Here is a 23,762-nt window from a genome sequence, read left to right as displayed (position 1 = left end):
TTTGTAATTAGAATGCATCTAGAAATGTTCAAAATGGCTGTGGTTGTAGTCGTAATTTAGTTTCTGTCCCTGGTTGAAACATTGATTCTTGATTATCAGTAGACACATATACATCCAAATTTGGCAGTTTTATTCAGTATTCATAATTGAAATTAATCATTTTATTCAGCTTAATCTCATTCCCTTCTTTTTTTTTTTAATTGTTTTTGGTTTTTGATGGACTTTATTTACTTTTATGTGGTGCTGAGGATCAAACCCAGTGCCTCACACATGCTAGGCAAACGCTCTGCCACTGAGCCACAACCCCAACCCTTTCTCTTTCTTCTTATCCCCAATTTCTCCCTCCCCCACCTCTCTCTTTAAAAGAATAGAAAAGAAAGGGAAATATGAGTCAAATATATGAGGGACATATTTTACAAAACAGTTTAAGCACAAATTGCCCGAAAAACTGAGAGATAAAATAGTTTTATTATATACACAATGCATTCATAAAGACTTTTTTATTTATAAGTAATTCAAAGACATGAAAGGTCTCCACCTACTGTCACAGTTGCTAATTAGCTAGTCATTGCTTTTATCCCACCACCACAACAGTTGATAATAAATTCCTTGACTAGTTTTCTGTCTCCAAGCTCACAGCCACCATATGCTAGAGCTACTTGTGGAGTACGTCTTTTGTTTTCTTGAGAGAAATGTAGCATTTTGTCCAATCTATATGATCCACACCTAGAAAAACACCTATTGAAGAACAGTTTAATTACAAATATTTGTGAATTAAATTGAACTTATCAGTATACTAGTGTCTTTCAATTTGTGTTAAAAGAACTTCCAGGTATTCACAGGTAGGGCTTCAGTGGATTTTGCTTATAACATACTGGATTGATCAAGAGCGAGGCAACAGGTCTGACACTGACTTCCTGTTGGCACTATTTGGCCTTTCTAGGGACTGAATTAGAACAAATACACTCCACACTTTTATAATTATGTCAAAATGGATTTTACTGTCATATATAACTGAAAAGAACAAATAAAAAGGTCATCATCATAATACATCAGAAAAATTTCTTAAGATCTTGCTAATTAAAAAAATAAACTAACATAAAATAGGAAAATACACTGCAAATACAATATATTCCTTATTTTTGCTGAATGTTCCACCTATTTCCTGCCCTTGTTACACCATAGGATATAGAAACAAAATGTACTCAAGGAAGCAAAATATCCTTCACTGTTAAATCAATTTTAGGGAAAGATATATCAATAAACTTCAAAAATTTAGAGACAATCTGTACTCTAGTCTGATAATCAAACTACCAATTTAACCGAAAGACACACTGGATAAAGTTAGACTCAGGTAAATACATTAGTAGATTAGTGATGATCTGCCTCAAAGAGGGTGTCTCAGTCTATTTGTGCTGGTACTACAGATTATCAAAGACTGGGTAACTTATAATGAAGAGAAATTTATTACCTCAGTTTGGGAGACTAGAAAATCCAATATTAAGGTGCTGGCATCTGGCAAGGACCTTCTTGCTTATCTCACTGTAGAATATGGAAGAGCAAAAAGAGAAAGAGTGGTCTGAACTCACCCTTTTATAACAACATTAATTCCATTCATAAGGGCAGAGCCCTTGTGGCCTAATTATCTCTAAGTTTCCTCTTCCTAATACTGTTACAATATCAATTAAAATTTAACATGTGTTTGGGATGGGAAAAACATTCAAACCATAGCAAATGGTAAGCTTTTAGAGAAGAGATCTGTCAAATTTGATTAATAACCTTTTCCCAAGTAGATGGCACTTTTATATACTTGTCATTAGTTAACTTATTTTATAATTAAAATGAAAATTAGATTAATTTAATCAGCTGATAGAGTAAAATAGGTATGAATTATAAAAATAGACGTCTATGATCTCTATGTTCTGTTATATATGAGTAAAACTGAGTACAAAAAGTTTTCATTTTCACTGTGCTTTAGTCAATGCTAGTGACAATTGATCCATGCTTATCATTAGTGTGGTGGAAACCAAAGGAAACATATTTAATATTTTCTCAGATCATAACTATATGAAATATGTCCTTTCTTTTTTTAAGCATCATATCTGGTATGCCTGATACAAAATAATACTTTCAGTATTTGGATCAGGGACATAATGCTCATAGAAATCCTCTTACATGGACTAAAAATAACAAATATTTAATCAGACATAGGGCACAATAGAAGTGAGTTCATCTAAGAAGACTTTATTTTTGGTCAACAAATACATTTTAAGTCAGGAGGAATGTGGTTTTATTTATTTTTTTCTCTCTAGAACAACCAGTAACATTTTAGTTTATTTTAAAAAGTCATGAAAAAAATCGTTATAGTTGCTGAGTTACAGTTCTGTGTATTTGAAATTCATTGGAAACTCCTCAAGGCTATAATTTAGATTTGACAGCAATCAGTGTTTGCATTCGTATTTTTTTTATACTAAGATTAGAGTTGTTTTGGCTCTAACTTTTGCGATTGTTTTTGTCATTGTTTTAAATCAACTCTGTTTGATTTTGTCATGTGTGCTCATTTTCACAGATAATTGATGATTACATTATAGATGTAGGAAAGGATATTCTTTCTTATTAATAGTACCCAATGGAGAAAAATTGTTCCTCAACTTTGTTCTGTCTGAAGGTATTTGGCTCTGTTTGTTACTTTCACTAAGCATAAGGGACTCATTTATCATAGTGGGAGTTTTACCACAATAAGAATCAAGACATTGTAACTTTTATATTTTCTTGTAATTTTGTTAAATTCATAGTCCAATGAGATAGGAGATTATGGAATAATATTCAAATGCATAAGGAATTAAATCAATGCCTCATGTTAATTTTAAGTGTCGGTTTAGTAGTCTCCTGAGAATCTTTGGTTATGCATATCAAACCAGATTGCTCAAAGCTAAAAATGTGGCAAGAAAATAAGTTAAATTAGAAGAAGGAATTTAATAGCATACACAAGTACTTCTGAAAAATGGGAAAATTTTCATAATATAGAAGATTGTGTAATTAATGCATTAATACTAAATAAACAAATTCATCAATTCTTTCTAAGGTTAAAAGTTTAGAAAAAGTTGGCTCGTTCAACTAAATGCTCAGTGATTGATCCTTTTGATATCCATTTGTATTGAGGAAGATTAAATAGCCAATTAATTTAATTATAATGCATCACTTAAAAACTAAACAGAAGGAAGACCAATAGAGCAGAGGAAGGGGATCAGGTAGAGGGAGGAGGGAACAGAAGAGAGTACTATGGGGAACTGAAATGGAGAAAACCATGTTATATACGTTTGTGAATATGTGAGAATGAACCCCATAAATACATATGTACATATATACATATATACATATGTACATATAAAGCCATAATGCACTAACATTTTTTAAATGAAGTAGAAAATTCTACTTTACACATGTTCAGTATGTTCTTTTGAGAAGTTTCAACAGAGTAGTCAAATAAGATCTGATGTACCAATAGTATTAACCTTATTTATTAATATACACTATAATGTTTATTTCTAAATGATTTTCTGTTGTTTTACTATTTTATAAAGAAGTATGGTTGTATATAATAATTACATTATAATAATTAATGACATTCTTTATAAGAAAATAAGGGAGGGATAATTCTTTCTTAAGATTATTTGTATTTCCTCACAGATGCTTTTTTATTTTTGAAGATTTCAGACACTATACCTTTAGAAATATTTTCTGCAACTGAAAACTCAAATTATATTTACATTTGCCAATCCAGTCTTCTATGCTTGCTAAATTATCACTTTTCCAAAACCTTCTCAAATATTGCCTCTTTTTGTAAACACAACTGATTATTCTTGCTCCTGCCCACCTTGCACCTGACTTAATTAATTAATTAAGCAAATATTTATTGAATGTTTACTAAGAGCCAGGTCCTGTCATAGGAGCTAGGGATAAACGAGTGAATCGGACAAACAAGGTTCATGAGCTTACATCTCTGTTGGGAGTAAATGATAAGTAAACAAATGAAAAATAATATTTGAGCATGATATTTGATATAAAGGCAAAATTAGATGATGTGATGGGGGGACAGTGATGATTTTAGGTGGTTAATTAAGGAAGCATCTCTATGGAGGTAAAATGTGAACAGAGGCCTGTGTGAAACAAGGAGAAAAGTCACTACAACATCAAGGAAAATAGCATTCTGTCAGAGGAATCAGAAACCTAAGTCAACCTGAATATTGATGTCTGGAGGTTGGCAAAGGGACAAGAGGATGGATAAAGGGAGGTTGGATTTGATCAGTGTATGTTCTATACTCTATGCATATATCAAAATATCAAGCTGAATGCAATTAATATGTATAATTAATATGTGTTAATAAAAAAAGTAAAAAAGCGTAATAGCAGAAGAAGCTTAGAATTTTTGAGGAAAAAAATCCCCAGTTTGCCTTCAGAGATTTAATTCTTAGTTTTCATTTGTGTTTGCCATACTAGGAAATGATGACTTATGTCTTTTGATATTAAAATGTTTTATGCCTGGCATGGTGCCTAATTGGATAGTAAAACTTTATCCAGTATTTCCAGAATTCTTTTGATGGGGCATATTAGACAAACACTATGTCCTCAGGCATTGTGTTAAGTACTTAAGGATTTTTACCTTGGTTAATACATCCAATTCTTGCAACATAAACCTGAGATCTAGGTACTTTAAAATACCCAGGTATTCTAAGTGTTAAAGATGTAAACATCATTTTTATGAGGAAAACTTAGGCCAGAAAAGCCAAGTTTCTCACCTACGTTCATATAGCCATTAAGAAGTAGGGTTAAATGTTAAAATCCACCTAGACTACCTTCAAAGTGCCCATTTCTTCTTTTAAGTCTAGTACCCTCTTTTAATGTATTTGAATAAGGCCTCTGTCAAAGTGTACTGGTTACCTCAGCTATGGCTGGTGATCAGGTTGTTAAAAAAGAGTTTTGTGTTTAGCAATGTGCTATATTGTTAGAAATAGCAATGTTTTGTACATACTTGAACGAAGTTTCCATACCTAGGTTTCCATATTTTGTACTGAGGTATCCTTGAACCTGACGATTTTCAGCTACAAATTAAACTATATTTTACTTCACTTAAAATTAAAATTGGTATCTCTAGAAACTGCCATGCATTGAATTTGAAATCCATGAATCAATAAAAACTGCTTTCACCCTACACAGCAAAAAATTTATTTTTACAATTGTCAAAAGAATGAAAGAGAGAGAGAGAGAAAGAGAGAGATTGAAAGCAAGGCAGAATATAAAGTTGATTTTTTAATATATATACAGGTATTAGAAAAATGGGGTAAGCCTGGTCATGAAAGATTAAAGTATATTATTTTTAAAAATATAGCTTTATTTTAGAACTAAATTACATGTTACGCAATTCACTGATTATATAATTCAGTGAGTTTTGGTTTGTTCAGAGTTGTGCAATCATCATTGTAATCACTTTTAGAATATCTTCACTACCCCCAAAAGAAATTCTATAAACATGAGTAGTCATTCCACAGTTTTCTTCCTCCCACCCACATATCCTGGACCCCACTATAACCTTGCCCAAGGCAATCACTTATATCTATTTTTTTCTGTATATATTTGCTTAGAAAAATTTAAATATTTCTCTTAACTATAATTGTATCTCCTCTGACCAGTGTCTTCCCATCCCCATTCTCCCCTCTAATGATCCAAGTTTCAAGTCTCTGGTAGCCACCATTCTACTCTGTAATTCTATGAAATCAACTTTTTTAGGTCCTAGATGATCTTATTTTTTTGTATTTTTACAGACTGCATTTTGAGTCATTGCACACAAATGGGATATAATTTTTTGTTGTATGAATGCTATAAATCTACATTGTGTACAACCATAGAAATGAAAAGTTGTACCCCATTTGTGTACAATGAATCAAAATGTGGTTTAGATGATCTTATTTTTAATGACATGATATCTATAAGTAATTCTGAGTGTGATTCTTTCAAACTCTGGGTTAACATGCTTTCAACAAAATAGAATTAAAAAATAATTCCACAGTGTGTTTTTTCAGTTGTAAAACCTAACTTAGGCAGTTGAGGAGTGAACTGGGGGGTGAGCCAGGCCACCTACATCTCGTAGGTAGGCGGCGGGCAGATAACCCACACAGCCAGCAGGCCAAGGACAGACGGCATAACTGAGTGACCCCACCTAACCCCTGCAACTATGTTGGTGCCATCACTGGTTGGTTGTAGTTGCGGAGCGAGCTGGTGGGTGATTCAGGCCACTAGCATCTCGGAGATAGCAGGTGGGCACCCAACCCACCTGCCTTGTGGAGCTGGGCAGTGGGTAGCCAACCCGTCTAACCACCAGGCCAAATACAGACACCATCACTGAACACCACCACCCAACCACCACACCGAGGTTTGTTGCCATCACGGAGTTAGCCAGAGGCTTCTTTATAGACTGGTGCAGGCATTTTGAATTACTCCTGAGGGTGTGGCCATCATCACTGGAAGGGCAGCTCCCTTCCTGAGACACCTACAGGAGGCTAGAGGACCTTTGACAAGACCCAGGAGCCAAGAAGAGGAGGTATTGAAAGACTCAGGACCAACTCAGAGCCACCAGGGAATATACCCCACCTGAAAGCCACCACCCCAAGAGGGCCAGCTTCCTAGTGGAGCACCACATTATCAAGTTCCTCTAAGACTGCAGGCTACTGAAGGCTAAGAAGTGAGTTACTGGAAATCTACAGAGAAAACATTAGTCAATAGAGGAAATATGCAATACCCCAGAGTTTCACTACTAGAGGGGTAGATACCTGAGCAATATGAGAAAACAAGGGAAGAAAAGGTCCCAAACAAACCTAGATGGTATAGCAATAATATTGAATGACAGCATGGCAGAAAAAATATCAGAAAAGGAGTTCAGAATGTACATAATCAAAAAGATCAGGGAAGCAAAGGAGGAGATGAAAGGGCAAATGCAGGCATTGAATGATCGCACCAATCAACAGTTAAAAGAGCAAATACAGGAAGCAAAAGATCATTTCAATGAAGAGTTAGAGATATTGAAAAAAAAAGCAAAGAGAAATCCTTGAAATGAAGGAAACAATAAACCAAATTAAGAACTCCATAGAAAGCATAACCAATAGGATAGAACACCTGGAAGACAGAACCTCAGATGTTGAAAACAAAATATTTAATCTTGAAAACAAAGTTGACCAAACAGAGAAGACGGTAAGAAAACGTGAACAGAACCTACAAGAACTATGGGATATCATGAAAAGGCCAAATTTCAGAATTATCAGAATAGAGGAAGGCACAGAGAAACAAACCAAAGGAATGAACAATCTATTCAATGAAATAATATCAGAAAATTTCCCAAATCTGAAGAATGAAATAGAAAATCAAGTACAAGAGGCTTATAGTACTCCAAATACACAAAATCACAGTAGACCCACACCAAGGCACATTATAATGAAAATACCTAACATACAAAATAAAGACAGAATGTTAAAGGCTGTGAGAGGAAAGAATCAAATTACATCTAGGGGGAAACCAAAACGGATATCAGCAGATTTTCAATCCAGACCCTAAAAGCTAGAAGGGCCTGGAACAACATTTTTCAAGCTCTGAAAGAAAACGGATGCCAACCAAGAATCTTATACTCAGAAAAACTTACCTTCAGATTAGATGATGAAATAAAATCCTTCCATAATAAAAAAAAAAGCTAAAAGAATTTACAAAAAGAAAGCCAGCATTACAGAACATTCTCAGCAAAATATTCCATGAGAAAGAGATGAAAAACAATGAAATAAATCAGCAAAGGGAGGAACTACCTTAAAGGAACAGTCAAATAAAGGAGAAAACAAATCAAGTCAAAAAAAAAAAAAAAAAGAAAAACATGTGAGCTAAATGACCGGGAATACAAATCATATCTCAATAATAACCCTGAATGTTAATGGCCTGAACTCATCAATCAAAAGACATAGACTGGCAGATTGGATTAAAAAGAAAGATCCAACAATTTTCTGCCTGCAAGAGATTCACCTCATAGAAACAGATACCCACAGACTAAAGGTGAAAGGATGGGGAAAACATACCATGCACATGGCCACAGCAAAAAAGCCAAGTATCCATCCTCATTTCAGATAATGTGGACTTCAAGCCAAAGGTAGTTAGAAGGGATAAACAAGGATATTTCATACTGCTTAAGGGAAGCATAAATCAGCAAATCATAACAATCATAAATATCTATGCCCCAAACAGTGGCTCATCCATATATGTCAAACAAATCCTTCTCAATTCCAGAAATCAAATAGACCATAACACAATAATACTAGGTGATTTTAACACACCTCTCTCACCACTGGCCAGATCCTCCAAACAAAAATTGAACAAAGAAACCATAGATCTCAATAACACAATCAATAATTTAGACTTAACAGACATTAATAGAATATACCATCCAACCAAGAGCAAATACACTTTCTTCTCAGCAGCACATGGATCCTTCTCTAAAATAGACCATATATTATGCCACAAAGTTGCTGTTAGCAAATACAAGAAGACTGAGATATTACCTTGTATTCTGTCAGATCATAATGGATTGAAATTAGAAATAAATGACATAGTAAAAGACAGAAACTACTCCAACACCTGGAGATTAAATACCATGCTATTGTATGATGAATGGATAACAGAAGATACCAGGAAGGAAATTAAAAAATTCTTAGAGGTAAATGAGAACAAAGAAACAATATATCAAAATCTCTGGGACACTATGAAAGCAGTTCTTAGAGGAAAATTTATTTTATGGAGCACATTCAAAAAAAGAAGAAAAAATCAACAAATAAACAACTTGACACTACAGCTCAAAGCCCTGGAAAAAGAAGAACAGAGCAACACCAAAAGTAGTAGAAGACAGGAAATAGTTAAAATCAGAGCTGAAATCAATGAAATTGAAACAAAAGAAACAATAGAAAAAAGTGACAAAATAGTTGGTTCTTTGAAAAAATAAACAAAATTGATGAACCCTTAGCCACACTGACAAAGAGAAGGAGAGAGAAAACCCAAATTACTAAAATTCGGAATGAACAAGGAAATATCACAACAGACACGAGTGAAATACAAAACATAGATAGAAGCTATTTTGAAAATCTATACTCCAAGAAAATAGAAAATGTCAAAGACATCAACAGCTTTCTAGAGACATATGAATTACCAAAACTGAACAAGGAGGACATACAAAATTTAAATAGATCAATTTCAAGTAATGAAATAGAAGAAGTCATCAAAAGCCTACCAACAAAGAAAAGTCTAGGACCAGATGGGTTTTCAGCCGAGTTCTACAAAACCTTTAAAGAAGAGCTCATTCCAATACTTCTTAAAGTATTTCATTAAATAGAAAAGGAGGGAACCCTCCCAAACCCATTCTATGAAACCAATATCACCCTAATACCTAAACCAGAGACACATTGAGGAAAGAAAATTTCAGATGAATATCCTTAATGAACCTCGACCCAAAAACTCTCAACAAAATCTTAGCAAATCGCATCCAAAAATATATTAAAAAATAGTGCACCACGATCAACTAGGTTTTACCACAGGGATGCAAGGTTGGTTCAACATCCAGAAATCAATAAATGTAATTCACCAGATCAATAGACTTAAAGTCAAGAATCACATGATTATTTTGTTAGATGTAGTAAAAGCATTCGATAAAATACAGCATCCCTTCATGCTCAAAACACTGGAAAAAATAGGGATAGTGGGAATATTCCTTAACATTGTAAAGACCATCTATGCTAAGCCCATGGCCAATATCATTCTAAATGGTGAAAAACTGAAAGCATTCCCCCCTAAAAACTGGAACAAGGCAGGGACGCCCTCTTTCACCACTTCTGTTCAATATCGTCCTTGAAACTCTAGCTAGAGCAATTAGACAGATGAAAGAAATTAAAGGGATACGAATAGAAAAAGAAGAACACAAACTATCCCTATTTGCTGATGACATAATTATATATTTAGAGGAACCAGAAAATTCCAGCAGAAAACTTTTAGAACTCATAAGTGAATTCAGTAAAGTAGCACAATATAAGATTAATGCTCACAAATCCAATGCTTTTTTATACATAAGTGATGAATCTTCAGAAAGAGAAGTTAGGAAAACTACCCCACTCACAATAGCTTCAAATAAAATAAAATGCTTGGGAATCAATCTAACAAAAGAGGTGAAAGACCTGTATAATGAAAACTACAGAACACTAAAGAAAGAATTTAAAGAAAACCTTAAAAGATGGAAAGATCTCCCATGTTCTTGGATAGGAAGAATTAATACTGTCAAAATGGCCATACTACCAAAAGTGCTATACAGATTCAATGCAATTCCAATTAAAATCCCAATGACGTACCTTACTGAAATAGAGCAAGCAATCATGAAATTCATCTGGAAGAATAAGAAACCCAGAAGAGCTAAAGCAATCCTTCACAGGAAGAGTGAAGCAGGGGGTATCGCAATACCAGACCTTCAACTATACTACAAAGCAATAGTAACAAAAATGGCAAGGTATTGGCACCAAAATAGATGGGTAGATCAATGGTACTGAATAGAGGACATGGACACAAACTCAAATAAATACAATTTTCTCATACTAGACAAAGGAGCCAAAAATATGCAATGGAGAAAAGATAGCCTCTTCAACAAATGGTGCTGGGAAAACTGGAAATCCACATGCAACACAATGAAACTAAACCCCTATCTCTCACCCTGCACAAAAATCAACTCACAATGGATCAAGGACCTTGAAATCAGACCAGATACCCTGCATCTTATAGAAGAAAAAGTAGGTCCAAATCTTCAACTTGTCGGCTTAGGATCAGACTTCCTTAACAGGACTCCCATAGCACAAGAAATAAAAGCAAGAATCAATAACTGGGATAGACTCAAATTAAATAGCTTTCTCTCAGCAAAGGAATCCATCAGCAATGCGAAGAGAGAGCCTACAGAGTGGGAGAAAATCCTTTCCAATCATACTTCAGGTAGAGCACTAATTTCCAGAATCTATAAAGAACTCAAAAAACTCTACACCAAGAATACAAATAATCCAATCAACAAATCGGCTAAGGAAGTGAACAGACACTTCACAGAAGAAGATCTACAAGCAATCAACAGACATATGAAAAAAGGTTCAACATCTCTAGTAATAAGAGAAATGGAAATCAAAACTACACTAAGATTCCATCTCACCCCAATTAGAATGGCGATTATCAAGAACACAAGCAACAATAGGTGTTGGCGAGGATGTGGGGAAAAAGGTACACTTATACATTGCTGGTGGGGCTGCAAATTAGTGCAGCCACTCTGGAAAGCAGTGTGGAGATTCCTTAGAAAACTTGGAATGGAACCACCATTTGACCTAGCTATCCCACACCTTGGCCTATACCCAAAGGACTTAAAATCAGCATACTTCAGAGATACAGCCACAACAATATTCATAGCTGCTCAATTCACAATAGGCAGATTGTGGAACCAATCTAGATGCCCTTCAATTGATGAATGAATAAAGAAACTGTGGTATATATATATATATATATATATATATATATATATATATACAATGGAATATTACTCAGCCATAAAGAATAATAAAATTATGGCATTTGCAAGCAAATGGATGAAAGTGGAGAATATCATGGTAAGTGAGATAAGCCAATCTCAAAAATCCAAAGGACAAATGATCTCACTGATAAGCAGATGATGACACATAATGGGGGGTGGGAGGGGACAAGAATAGAGGAAGGAGGGACTGTATAGAGGGATAAGAGGGGTGGGAGGAGTGGGGAGGAGAAAAACATAACAGAATGAATCAAAACTATTACCCTGGGTAAATGTATGATTACACAAATGGTATGCCTCTACTTCATGTGCAGAGAAACAAGATATATCCCATTTGTTTACAATAAAAACGAAGTTATAAAAAAAAAAAAACCTAACCTAAGAATCTAACCATTTTAGGCTGAAATAAATACATAAAAATGGCCAATAAATAAACTCATGAGATGATGTTCAATATTATTAGTCATTAGCAAGATAAAAAATATCATAATCATCAATTTCCACCCATTACTTAAAGTTTTACTAAACATTATCAAGTGTTGATATAAATTTTGAGAAAGTTGAACCCTCATATATTACTTGTGGGACTGTCAAATAGTTTGGTTTCTTTTGAAAAATAGTCTATAAATTCCTCCAAAGTGTAAAAATAGAGTTATATGGCCCAGAAACTCCACTGCTAGGTATATACCCCAAATTGAAATTCTGTATGTCTGGAAACTTATACAGGAATGTTTAAATCAGTATTATTTATAATAGCTCAAAGGTAGAAACAAACCAAATGTTCATCAACAGATGAATGAATTAACAGAGTGGTATAAACCCCCAATCGAATATTAAGATTTTAAAAGTAATGAAATTGGGATAGGGATTCCTAGATGATGGACAGAAAGTACCCAGTAATCACAAGCTCGTTCAGGGAATAAGAGAAAAAATAATTGGAGAATAGGGAATTTTTGTGGTCTCTGACTATGAGAAGGTACTGAAGGTTAGGTTTTAACAGAGTCAGAGGGGGAAAACACTAGAGGCATTGTAAAGGAGAGCACAGGGTATGGGTAGGTACCACGGCAACAAACACTTGGCCACACAGGGGAGGAGCAGAGGTCAAAGAGAAAAAAAGATCTTCCTGAATAGGGCTCCTTTAACTCAGAAAATAATAAAAATTGGTTAATGGAATGGAATCAAATTGGATCGATTCTGTATGTCAAGGAAAACAAAAGTGTGAAGAGATAGTCTATAGAATAGGAGAAAATCATTGCCAGGTACTCTTCTGACAGAGGATTAAGGTACAGAACCTAAGCAACTCATAAATTTCAATACACAAAAAAAAATTCAGTGAGTAAAATGAACAGACACTTTTCAAAAGAAGAAGTACAAATATCCAACAATTATATCAAGAGAAGTTTAACATATTTAGCTATCAAGGAAATGCAGATCCAAACTAGCACGCTTCCATTACACTCCAACTGGAATGGCAATCATCCAGAACACAAATAGCAGTAAATGGTGGTAAGGATGCATAGGAAAAGGTACTCTTAGACACCGTTGATGGAATTTAAATTAGTACAGCCACTATGAAGATCAGTATAGTGGTTCCTCAAAAACTAAAAGAGAAATACCATATCATCCAGCTATATCACTTCTTGGTGTCTACTGAAAAGAATTAAAGTCAGCACACTTTAGTGATACATGCATACCTATGTTTATCAGAGCACAATTCAATATAGCCACTTTATTGTATCACTCTAAAATTCACAGATTAATAGATAAAGAAAAGGTGATATATGTACACAATTGAGTTTATTCAGCAATACACAAGAAAAATTAGGCCATTTTCAGGAAAATGAATGTTAAGGGAAATAAACCAGAGTCTGAGAGACAAGTATTTTCCTCATATGTGGAAGCTAGATGAAAGAAGAAAAGAAGGGATGTCATAAATGTAAAAGGGAGATTATTACTGTAGAGTAAGGAAATCAGGGAATAAGGGAGGGAGGTAAGAGGGAGATAATAAGGATTTAATCTGATCACAACATGCATAAATGCACTACAGTGAAACATATCTTTCTGAATAATTAATATGCAGAAATTTAAAACTGAATAAAATCTTGATAGAAGTTACAACATAGTAACATTTTTGAAAACATCAGGGGAAGAAGGTAGACACAGAAGACCAAATAATGAATAATCCACTGTATAAGGAATGTCTAGAATAAGCAAATCCATGAAAACAAAGTAGATTAGTGATAATCAGGGCTGAGAGAGGAGGTGGAAATGAGGACTACTGCCAATGGGTATGGCTTTCTTATTGGGGTGATTACATAGTAGCGATAGTTGCAATATTCTTTAAAAATTCCAAATTCTACATTTTAAATAGTAAATTTTATAGTAGTTTGATTATGTCATGATAAACATTAGATATGAAAATACCATTATAGATGTACACCATGAGTTATTGGTCTTATTTGAGAAACAGAATAACAAATTTTGTTTCTAAAATGTTTGGTATTATGTCTGATACTGTGATACTATGAAACCACATTTATTATAAGACAAGAAGGAAAATTATTGCTTACATACCATGTTCATTTACATTTCACTAAGACACTGTAATTTATTCAAAGATAGTATAATCAAAAGAAGAATTTGTGCTGCAAACAGTGGTGCATGCTTGTAATTCCAACAACTTGGGAGACTGAGGCAGGAGGATCATGAGCTCAAAGCTAGCCTCAGCAAAAGTGAGTCACTAAGCAACTGAGATTCCGTTATCTAAATAAAATGCAAAATAAGGGTGGGGATGTAGCTCAGTAGTCCAGTGCTTCTGAATTCAATCCCAATATCCCCCCAAAAAGATCTTGCCATTTTGTCTGAAATTAGGAGTCTGACAAACAATATATGATTATAGAAAATTAGAGTTTCCATTTAGTACTTGTTCACTTTACCATCTTGAAACTTTGAGAATCATTATGAGACTGGAACCTTACTAATTAATGTCAATTGCCTGAAATCTGTTTTAATATTTTATTGTCTTTCTTTATAATTCTGTTTTGATAGACTCAGTTTTGTTTTAAAGTTCTCACAACTTTAAAATTTTATTTGTTCATTTTCTGTGAACATTCCAATTATAAAATATGAACAATATAACTCATTGAACCAGTGTAACAAAGTTGTTGTGAAAGAAGTCAGATGACATTATAAAGTCATTTTGAAGAATAATCATATTGCTCATGTACAATATTGTTATAAGGAATATGTCATTCATCAACATGGAATGCAATTAATGTGAGTTTATATTATACTAGCTGCATCACGTGCTAAAGAGTTCAGCTTAAATTTTAGCAAAACAGAAAGATAGAGTGGTAATAGGTGCCAGAAAGACTATAGTAGTAGCTATGTTGCTAGAAAGAGGAACGTGTGAGGTTATGATGAGGGCAACAGCCATGCTTCACCCTTGGGAAATCAAAAATCTATTGAATCCTCTTATCAGTTCTAAACTGAAGCTGTTCCTGACCATCACCTAATTATGCAAAATTAATACATTTCCCAAAACATTATAAGGATGACTGAATAGTTGAACTTTTTTGAATTTTTATTAAACTTCATATCAGGAAAACAAACAAGAAAAATGGATTATTTTGTCAACAATCCAAACCTGAAACATGACTGGTACTTGCATTTTTTTTTCAACTCTTCCAAGTTCACCCTGTAATTTACATCAGTGAAGAATTTAGTGGTATATAATAATAGGTTCTCTGAAGAGTTATCTACCAAGTATAAAAATGAGTGTAAACTAAATATGGAAAACAGGAAGCCATCGTTAGTAAATAATGTTCGTGAAACTGGATATTCACATGAAAAAAATTAAATTTGATCCTTATAATGTGCAAAAACTTATTCATGATATGTGCATGTATAGAAATAATTAACTAATTAATTTATACAATTAGTATGCATCAATGATGATGATGATAAACATCATCAAACTAATTAATTTACACAATTAGTATACATCAATGATGATGATGATAAAACATTAGCTGACCATATGTGTAAGGATTTGTTTCCAGGCTATTATTTATGTTCCATTGATCTGTACATTTGTTTTTATGACAGTATCAAACTATTTTGATTATTGTAGCTTTGTAATGTATTTGAAAATCAGGTATTGTGAGGGTTCCAGCTTTGTCCTTAGTTTTGTTTTATCTTTTAAAAAAATTATTCTAATTAAATAGACATGACAGTAGAACGCATTTTGACACATCATAAATAAATGGAGTATAACTTCTCATTCTTCTGGCTGTACATGATGTAGAGTTATAAAGATCATGTAATCATATATGCACATAGTGTCATAATGTCTGATTCATTCTACTATCGTTCCTACCCCCAATGCCCCCTCCCCTCCCTTCACTCCACTCTGTCTAATCCAAAGTCCCTCTATTTTTCCCTAGCCCACCCTCCCCTTATTGTGAATTAGTATAAACATATCAGAGAAAACATTTGGCCTTTGGTTCTTTGGGATTGTTTTATTTCACTTACCATGGTATTTTCCAGTTTCATCCATTTAGGGACAAATGCCATAAGAAGAAGCCATTCTTCTTAAGGCTGAGTAATATTCCATTTTTTATATGTGTCACATATCTTTATCCATTCATATGTTGAAGGACACCTAGGTTGTTTCCATAATTTAGATATTGTGAATTGAGCTTTATAAACATTGATGCACCTGCATCACTATAGTATGCTGATTTTAGTTCTTTGGATATAATACTAGGAGTGGGGTAACTGGGTCAAATCGTGGTTCCATTCCAAGTTCCTCTCAGTACTACCTTCATAGTGTCCCAGAGATTTTGATTTGTTGTATCACTATTCTTATTTACTTCTAAGTATGTTTTACATTTCATCCTTGATGTCTTCTGCTATCCATTCATCATTCATCAGTGCATTAGTTTCCAGGTGTTAGAGTAGCTTCTATTTTTATTCTATCCTTGGTTTCTAATTTCATTCCATTATGATCCAATAGAAGGCAGGGTATTATCTCTATTTTGTTGCATTTGCTAAGAGTTGCTTTGTGGCATAAGATATAGTCTATTTTAGACAAGGATCCATGTTCTGGTGAGAAGAAAGTGTATTTGCTCATCGATGGATGAAATATTCTACATATGTCTATTAGGTCTAAATTATGGATTGTATTATTACTTCTATTGTTTCTTTGTTAAATTTTTGTTGGAGGATCTGTCTAGTAGTGAGAGAGATGTGTTATAGTTACCCAGCATTCTTGTATTGTGGGCTATTTGATTCTTGAAATTGAGAAGGGTTTATTTGATGTATGTAGATGCTCCTGTGTTTACAATTTACTTACAATTGTTATGTCTTGTTGATGTATAATTCCCTTAGGCAGTACAAAATGTCTTTTTTTCCCCTTCTGATTAATTTGGCTTGAAGTTCACTTTATCTGATATGAGGATAGAAACCCCTGCTTCTTTACGTGATACATGTGAGGTGATATGTTTTTTCCCATCCTTTCACCTTTGGTCTGTGAATGTCTTTGCCTATGAGGTGAGTCTCTTGGAGTCAGCATATTGTTGGGTCTTGCTTTTTAATCCGATCTTCCAGTCTTTATCTTTTGATTGTTGAGTTTAGGCCATTAGTGTTCAAGGTAATTTTTTTGATATGATTTATATTCCCAGGCATTTTGGTTTATTTCTAGTTTTTAATATGAACTATTTTCTCCTTTGATTAACTGATCCTTTAGTGGAGCTTCTCCTTTTGCTAGTTTTCACTCTTTTTTTTTTTTTCATTTCATCTTCATGGAATATTTCATCGAGAATATTCTATAGTGCAGGCTTTCTAGTTGCAAATTCTTTAGCTTTTGTTTATCATGGAAGGTTTTTATTTCATCTTCAAATCTGAAACTTAATTTTGCTGGATATATAATTCTTGGTATCAATTTTCTTTCAGAGTTTTATACATGTTATTCCATGACCTCCTCACTTTGAGGATCTGGTTTGAGATCTGAATTGGTTTCCCACTATATGCAATCTGATATTTTTCTCTCACAGCCTTTAAAAATCTATCCTCATTCTGTATGGTAGGCATTTTCATTACAATGTGCCTTGATATGAATCTGTTGTAATTTTGTATTGTTGGTGTCCTGTAAGCCTCTTGTATTTGATTTTTCCATTTCATTTTTCAGATTTGGGAAATGTTCTGATACTGTTTTTTGAAAATTTGTATATTCCTTTTGTTTGTATCTACAGACCTTCATCTATTCCTATAAATCCTAAATTTGGTCTTTTCATGTTATCATATAATCCTTGGAAGTTCTGCCCATAGTTTCTTAACAACTTTTTTCTGTTGTCAACTGTATTTTCAAGATTGTATATTTTGTCTTCATAGACTGAGATTCTGTCTTCCAAGTGGTGTGTTCTGTTGGTGATGGTTTCTATTGAATTTTAAATTTAGTTTGTTTTCTTCATTTTGAAGATTTCTGCCTTTGTTTTTTTCAGAATTTCTGCTTCTTTACTGAAGTGATCTTTCACTTCCTGTGTTTTTTCTTTGGCTTCACTCCTTATACTATCCTTTATTTAGCAGATCAGTTTAACTATGTACATTCTAAAAGTCTTCTCTGATATTTCTTCCATTGTGGTGTTAATGGATTTTGTTATTGTAGTATCTTGGTTTGTTTTGGGAGATTTGTTCCCTTGCTTTCTCATTTTGTGTGTGTGAGTCTACCCATCTAACAGTACAGATCTGAGGCAGTAGAGTTTCTACCCTGTGGACTTACAGTGTCCCTGAAGGTTTCCAGTTACCTCACTATTTAGGGTGAGACAAATAATAACAAACTGAATACAAACAATATACAACATTAAGCCAAATGGTTCCTACTATGACATCTTCAATGTTATTTATCACAAAAAACAGACATAATATGATCCATTATTACCTACAATAAAAACAGCAGGGTTAACAATTTCAAATGGTGTACAGGGAGAGAATAAAAGTGATATAGGATGTGATGATTATAAGGGAGGAGGAAAGAAGTTAGAATTTGTAAAAGATTAAAAGAAGTGAAAGAGAACAATAGAGATTGGCTGTTAGTAGATGAAAAGACAGAATCAGGGGAATCAGTAGGAGAAAAAAATACATATATAGTAAAAATTTATTTAAAAATTAAAAATAAAAATAAAAGAATACAAAACAAAACTAAAATATACTAACCATATATCCTAATTCACACACATACACAAAATAGTCCATGGAAGATAACTGGTTTCAAAAATGCCAAAAATGAAAAAAAATATATGAAAATGTATAAATGCCCAAGTACCATCAAGGTCACAATTAAACAGAGAAAAAGAATTGAAAAAATAAAAATAAAAAATATCTTAATGAAAACTTAAATAAATTTTTCTGTTCAAAATATTCCTAGCTTCTCTTCTCAGCAGTGTTAGGTGGGTTCATCTGGAGCGTGATGCTCCACCCTCTGGAATGCTGGAGTGAGAGAGGTAATACAGTAGGTGCAATTTCTGGAGGCAGGGTTTTGATATAGGTGGGCTCCAGGCTCTTTGCTGAATGCCAATTCGTCCGGAGATTTTATATCAACACACCTCCAGTGCCAGTACTTACTAGTCTAGGATGGAAGACTTTACCCCAGAGATCTCCCCTGGGTTCTACTCATGTGGTGGGGGAACCAATTCTTAGTCCTGTATGTCACCTGTTGACCCCATGTGTCCTGGTTTCAGGTTCAGTCTTCAAACAATCTCTCCCATTGACACCCTTCCGAGTTCCCAGCCAGATGAGTCTCTTCCAGCCAGTCCTGCAAACAGTCAGATTGGATGCGGAGAAGTAGAACCAGGTGGGTTTCCATTACCAGTGGTTCCCTATGTAGACCTCTCTGCAGGTTTGATTTTCTCCTGGTCACTTAAGCACACTCTATGTCATATAGTGTGTGTTTACTCGGCTTGTATTTCAGGTCAATCTCAGGTTTGCCAGGAATTAGCTTCTACAGCTACCAGGCTACAAAATGGTTTCTTCCTTTGCCCTCTGCATGCTCTCTGGGGAGATGGTGTCTTCTTTCCCTGCACACAGATATCATGCAATGCATCTTTCAGGATTGTTGGGAAGTGTCCTTCATTTCTAAATTCTTGGTACCCAGACATTCCTCAGACCTCTTAAAAATGCAAGTTCCTTTAATTCCCTTATCCCTCTACTATGCTCTCAGAGGGACTCCTCTGACTGGCGCTTCTGACCCAGCCGTAGCAGTGGCTGTGCCACTGAGGATATTTTCCTTATTTTATTATATCCAACCTCCTATGTCCCTGGTTGAATTTCCAGTTTTAAATTCCAGTAAAGTCTCCCCCTTTCGTTTGTGTTCACACACCTTGTGGAGAAGCTGCCTGTCTGCTTTCTTGGTTTCACACCACAGAGCAGCCAGGAACATGATCTCTATTCTGCCATCTTAAAAAACCCTTATTTTTAAAGATTGATTTGGCTAATACTGGCCTTTTGTGGTTTCATATGAATTTTAGATTTTTTTTTCTAATTCTGTATAAAATGTCATTAGAATTTTGATTGTGATGTCATTGAATCTGTAGGTTGCTTAGGGCAATAAGACATTTTAACCATATTAAATCTCTAGTCCACGAACATGTTATATTTTTCTATTCTGTGTGTCTTTTTAAAGTTTATTTCAAAATTTATTGGTAGCTTTTCATCTACAAGTCTTTCATCTCCTTAGTTAAGTTTATTCCTAGATATTTTATTCATTTTGATGAGACTGTTAGTGTAACTGTTTCTCTAACCTTCTAAGAATACAGCTCCGTTTTACTCTATAGAAACAGAACTTATTTCTGTTTGTTAATTTTGTTTTCTGTTCCTTTTCTCAATTTTTCAATGAGTTTTGATAGTTACTTTTTCTCGATTTGGTCTTTAAGTTTTTCTGTACATAAGATTATGTCATTTGCAACTAATACAATTTTACTTCTTCCTTTCTGAAATGAATATATTTTACTTCTTTTCTTACTTAATTTTTCTGATAAGGACTTCCAATGCTGTATTGGATGGAAGTAAAGAGAGTCAACATCCTTGTCTTATTCTGAATCTCAGAGGGAAAACTTTCAGTATATCACCTTCAAGGAAAATGTTAGCTCTAAAATTTTCATATATGATCTTTATTATGTTATTATGTTGACCTAATTTCCTTCTATTCCTTGTTTGTTTAGAGCTTTTATCATGAGAGTATGTTGAGCTTTGCAAAATTTTTTTCTGCTTTTATTGAGATTATCATGTGATTTTCTTATTTGTACAGTAAATATGCTAGATCATACTAAATGATTTTCATATGTTGAACCACTCTTGCATCCCAGAGGTAAACTTCACTTAGTTTTCTGGTATTTCATTGAGGACCGTTGCATCTCTGTCAGAGATATTTGCCTGTAGTTTTCTTTTCTTGTACTTGTTGGCCGTCTTTGGTATGAGGATAATGGTGGCCTCATGGGGTGAGTTTGGAAGCACTCCCTCCTTCTCAAGTTTCTGGAAGAGCTTAAGAAGTATTGGCATTATTTCTTTTAAAGTATGTGGTAAATTTCACCAGTGCATCCATCTGTTTCTGGGCTTTACTTTGTTGGAAAGTTTACCCCATTTTCAATAATGGAAACATTATCCAGATAGGAGATCAATAAGGAAACAGAGGGGTTGAACGACACTATAAACCAAATGGACTTAACAGACACAAAACATTCTACCCAATAGCAACAAAATACACATTTTTAAGTACACAGGGATTTTTCTCCATGATAGAGCACATTTCTGGTCATAAAACAAGTCTTAACAAATTTAAGAAGATTAAAATCATACAAAATACATTTACTGACCACAATGGAAAATATATGTAAGTTAATAGCAAGAGAAAAACTGAAACAGTCACAAATATATTACAGAGTTTAAGCAGTTTCTACAAATATTTATATTCTGTCTGTACATTGTCCATACAATAACTTTGCATTTGACTATTCCTTAGCAAGAGTTGTATCAGATTTGATGAAGTTACTGCTAATAAGCATTTCTATATTTAATGTATGCTTTCTTATTCCAATGATTGGGTCTTTTAATATAATATAATCATGCCCTTAAGATTTAGTGATTTCAATTTAGTAATTATCCATCATCAAATAATTTCAATGATGAGATTAATGCTATGCTCTAAAATGTTCACCTTTATGGTTAAAATATTGGTTTCTTCGATATTTTAATTAAAATATGCTTGTCATATTGTTTGTAAATATTACTTGGAAAAGTAGCAAGGTATGTTTTTATTTTAAATTACTTGTATTGTGCTCTTTCCCCAAAGAAATCTGTATGAGTATTTCAAGTCCATATAATAATGAACAGAGGAAGCCAAGAATGTTTCAAGGGTGCTGGAAGCTGATCTGGGGACTGTTTCAAAATTGAAATCACTAAGTGTTTCAATTTAACTAGGAAACTAAACCAAGAACAAATTAATTAGTAAGTTCAAAATCTGAATAGGAAATATTTGCACAAAATAGCATATTGATACAAACATAGACATTCATGGACAGTAAACATGATTTTAGAAGTGTTTGGAGTAAGGGAGGAGGGGTTAGGAGAAAGGTATAAATCCACAGAAATTCCTGAACTGGAAATCAGGCCTTTAGAAACAGCGGAATTGCTGGTGGTATCTGGCTTAATTAAGTGAACATTTTTAGGTGTTTTTATGTATTATATACTTGAAAATTGCTAAGAGGTAGAATTTAGTTGTTCTTAACATGTAAAAATTATAAATATGTGAGGGATATGCTAATTAGCTTGATTTAGACATTCTACAATATATACATAATCAAAACATTATGTCCTACACCATAAATATATCCAATTTTTGTTAGTTAGAAGTTAAATAAAAAATCTCCAAGGGATATTAACTTTTTGGAAATATATTCCAACTTTGCAAGTGAATCTAATTTGGGCAGACCTTCAAAACAATTTTAAAGTCATAAGTAGTATCCAAAATAATCTACTGAATTTAGTAGAGTGTCATAGAGCTAAACACAAAATAGTTCACATAGTACTATTTTTAGTACTAGGCTTTAGCCAAATTTCAGGAAAAATACAATTGGTCCTCCGTATCTGTGGGTTCCACATTTATGGATTCAATTAATTGTAGATCAAAAGTATTTAAAAATTTTTGTACTGGATATGTATAGAATTTTTCCTTGTCATTAGTCCCCCAAAGTATAATATAGAGCTATGTACATAGCACTTTCATCATATTAGATATTAAAAATAATCTAGAGATGATATAGTGAATATAGGAAGATATATGTAGGTTGGCTGCAAATATACCATTTTATATAAGAGATATGAATGCCTGTGGATTTTTGTAAACTTGGGGGTCCTGGAACCCTTGCAGATACCAAGAAGTTATTCCACTGGTAACATTTAACTAGGCATAATCTTATAGAAGAAAGTCTTCTCACTGTAAGTGAGCACACAGTGGAAGTTTCAGAAGTGCTGTAGTATTTTGATATTACTATAGCTTGAAATTATGTGATTATAAAGGATTCTAATTTGCTGAGAGCAAATGCATAGTATATTTAGGATTGGAACATATTCTTTTTGCCTTAAATAGTATTCTTACATTCCATAAAGTTCACTGATTTGAAAGATTTATGCTAATCAGGTTGCACAAAGAATATTTACCCTTAAGTCTTGCTAGTATTCTAGAAAACAGGTCTCTACAGGTCATATAAGTAAACTGTGAAAGAATAACGTGATTGATTTTGTTGTGTTTTGGTTTTAAGACACTTCTTGCTATTATGCCCATGCTGGTCTTAAATTCCTGAGCCCAAGAGATCTTCCTGCTTCAGTCTCCTGAGTAACTGAGACTACAGGCACATACCATCATACCCAGAATAGAAAGTGATGTGTTTTGAAACCTAATGTAATGTACATCATTTTTATTACTTAAAAATATATTGTGAGCCTTACTTACTACTACTACTATTACAAATATTACTACTACTACTATTACCACTACTGCCACCACTACTATTACTACTTTTCTAGTGATTAACATTTATTCAGTTCTTATAAATATGTCTGGAACAATGCATACCTTACTGTT

At 33.7% G+C, this 23,762-nt stretch overlaps 1 long non-coding RNA gene across 2 annotated transcripts in view; it reads right to left on the bottom strand.

The window, feature by feature from the left end:
* LOC306650811 overlaps nt 1-23,762 on the bottom strand; it is a 256,611-nt gene that overhangs the window by 35,420 nt on the left and 197,429 nt on the right. Inside the window, exon 4 of one of the 2 annotated variants that reach the window (XR_013761037.1) lies at nt 1,464-1,542. The exons of the other annotated variant lie outside the window; for it this stretch is intronic. This is a non-coding gene — a long non-coding RNA (uncharacterized lncRNA). Of the gene's footprint in view, nt 1-1,463; nt 1,543-23,762 lie in introns of those variants that run through there. 2 annotated transcript variants of the gene reach the window in all.

The sequence above is a fragment of the Sciurus vulgaris genome (assembly GCF_902686455.1).
Source record: "Sciurus vulgaris genome assembly, chromosome: X".
In the NCBI taxonomy this organism is placed as follows: Eukaryota; Metazoa; Chordata; class Mammalia; order Rodentia; family Sciuridae; genus Sciurus; species Sciurus vulgaris.
Note: the sequence above shows the minus strand (reverse complement) of the source record. Positions and strands in the feature narration are given on the sequence as shown.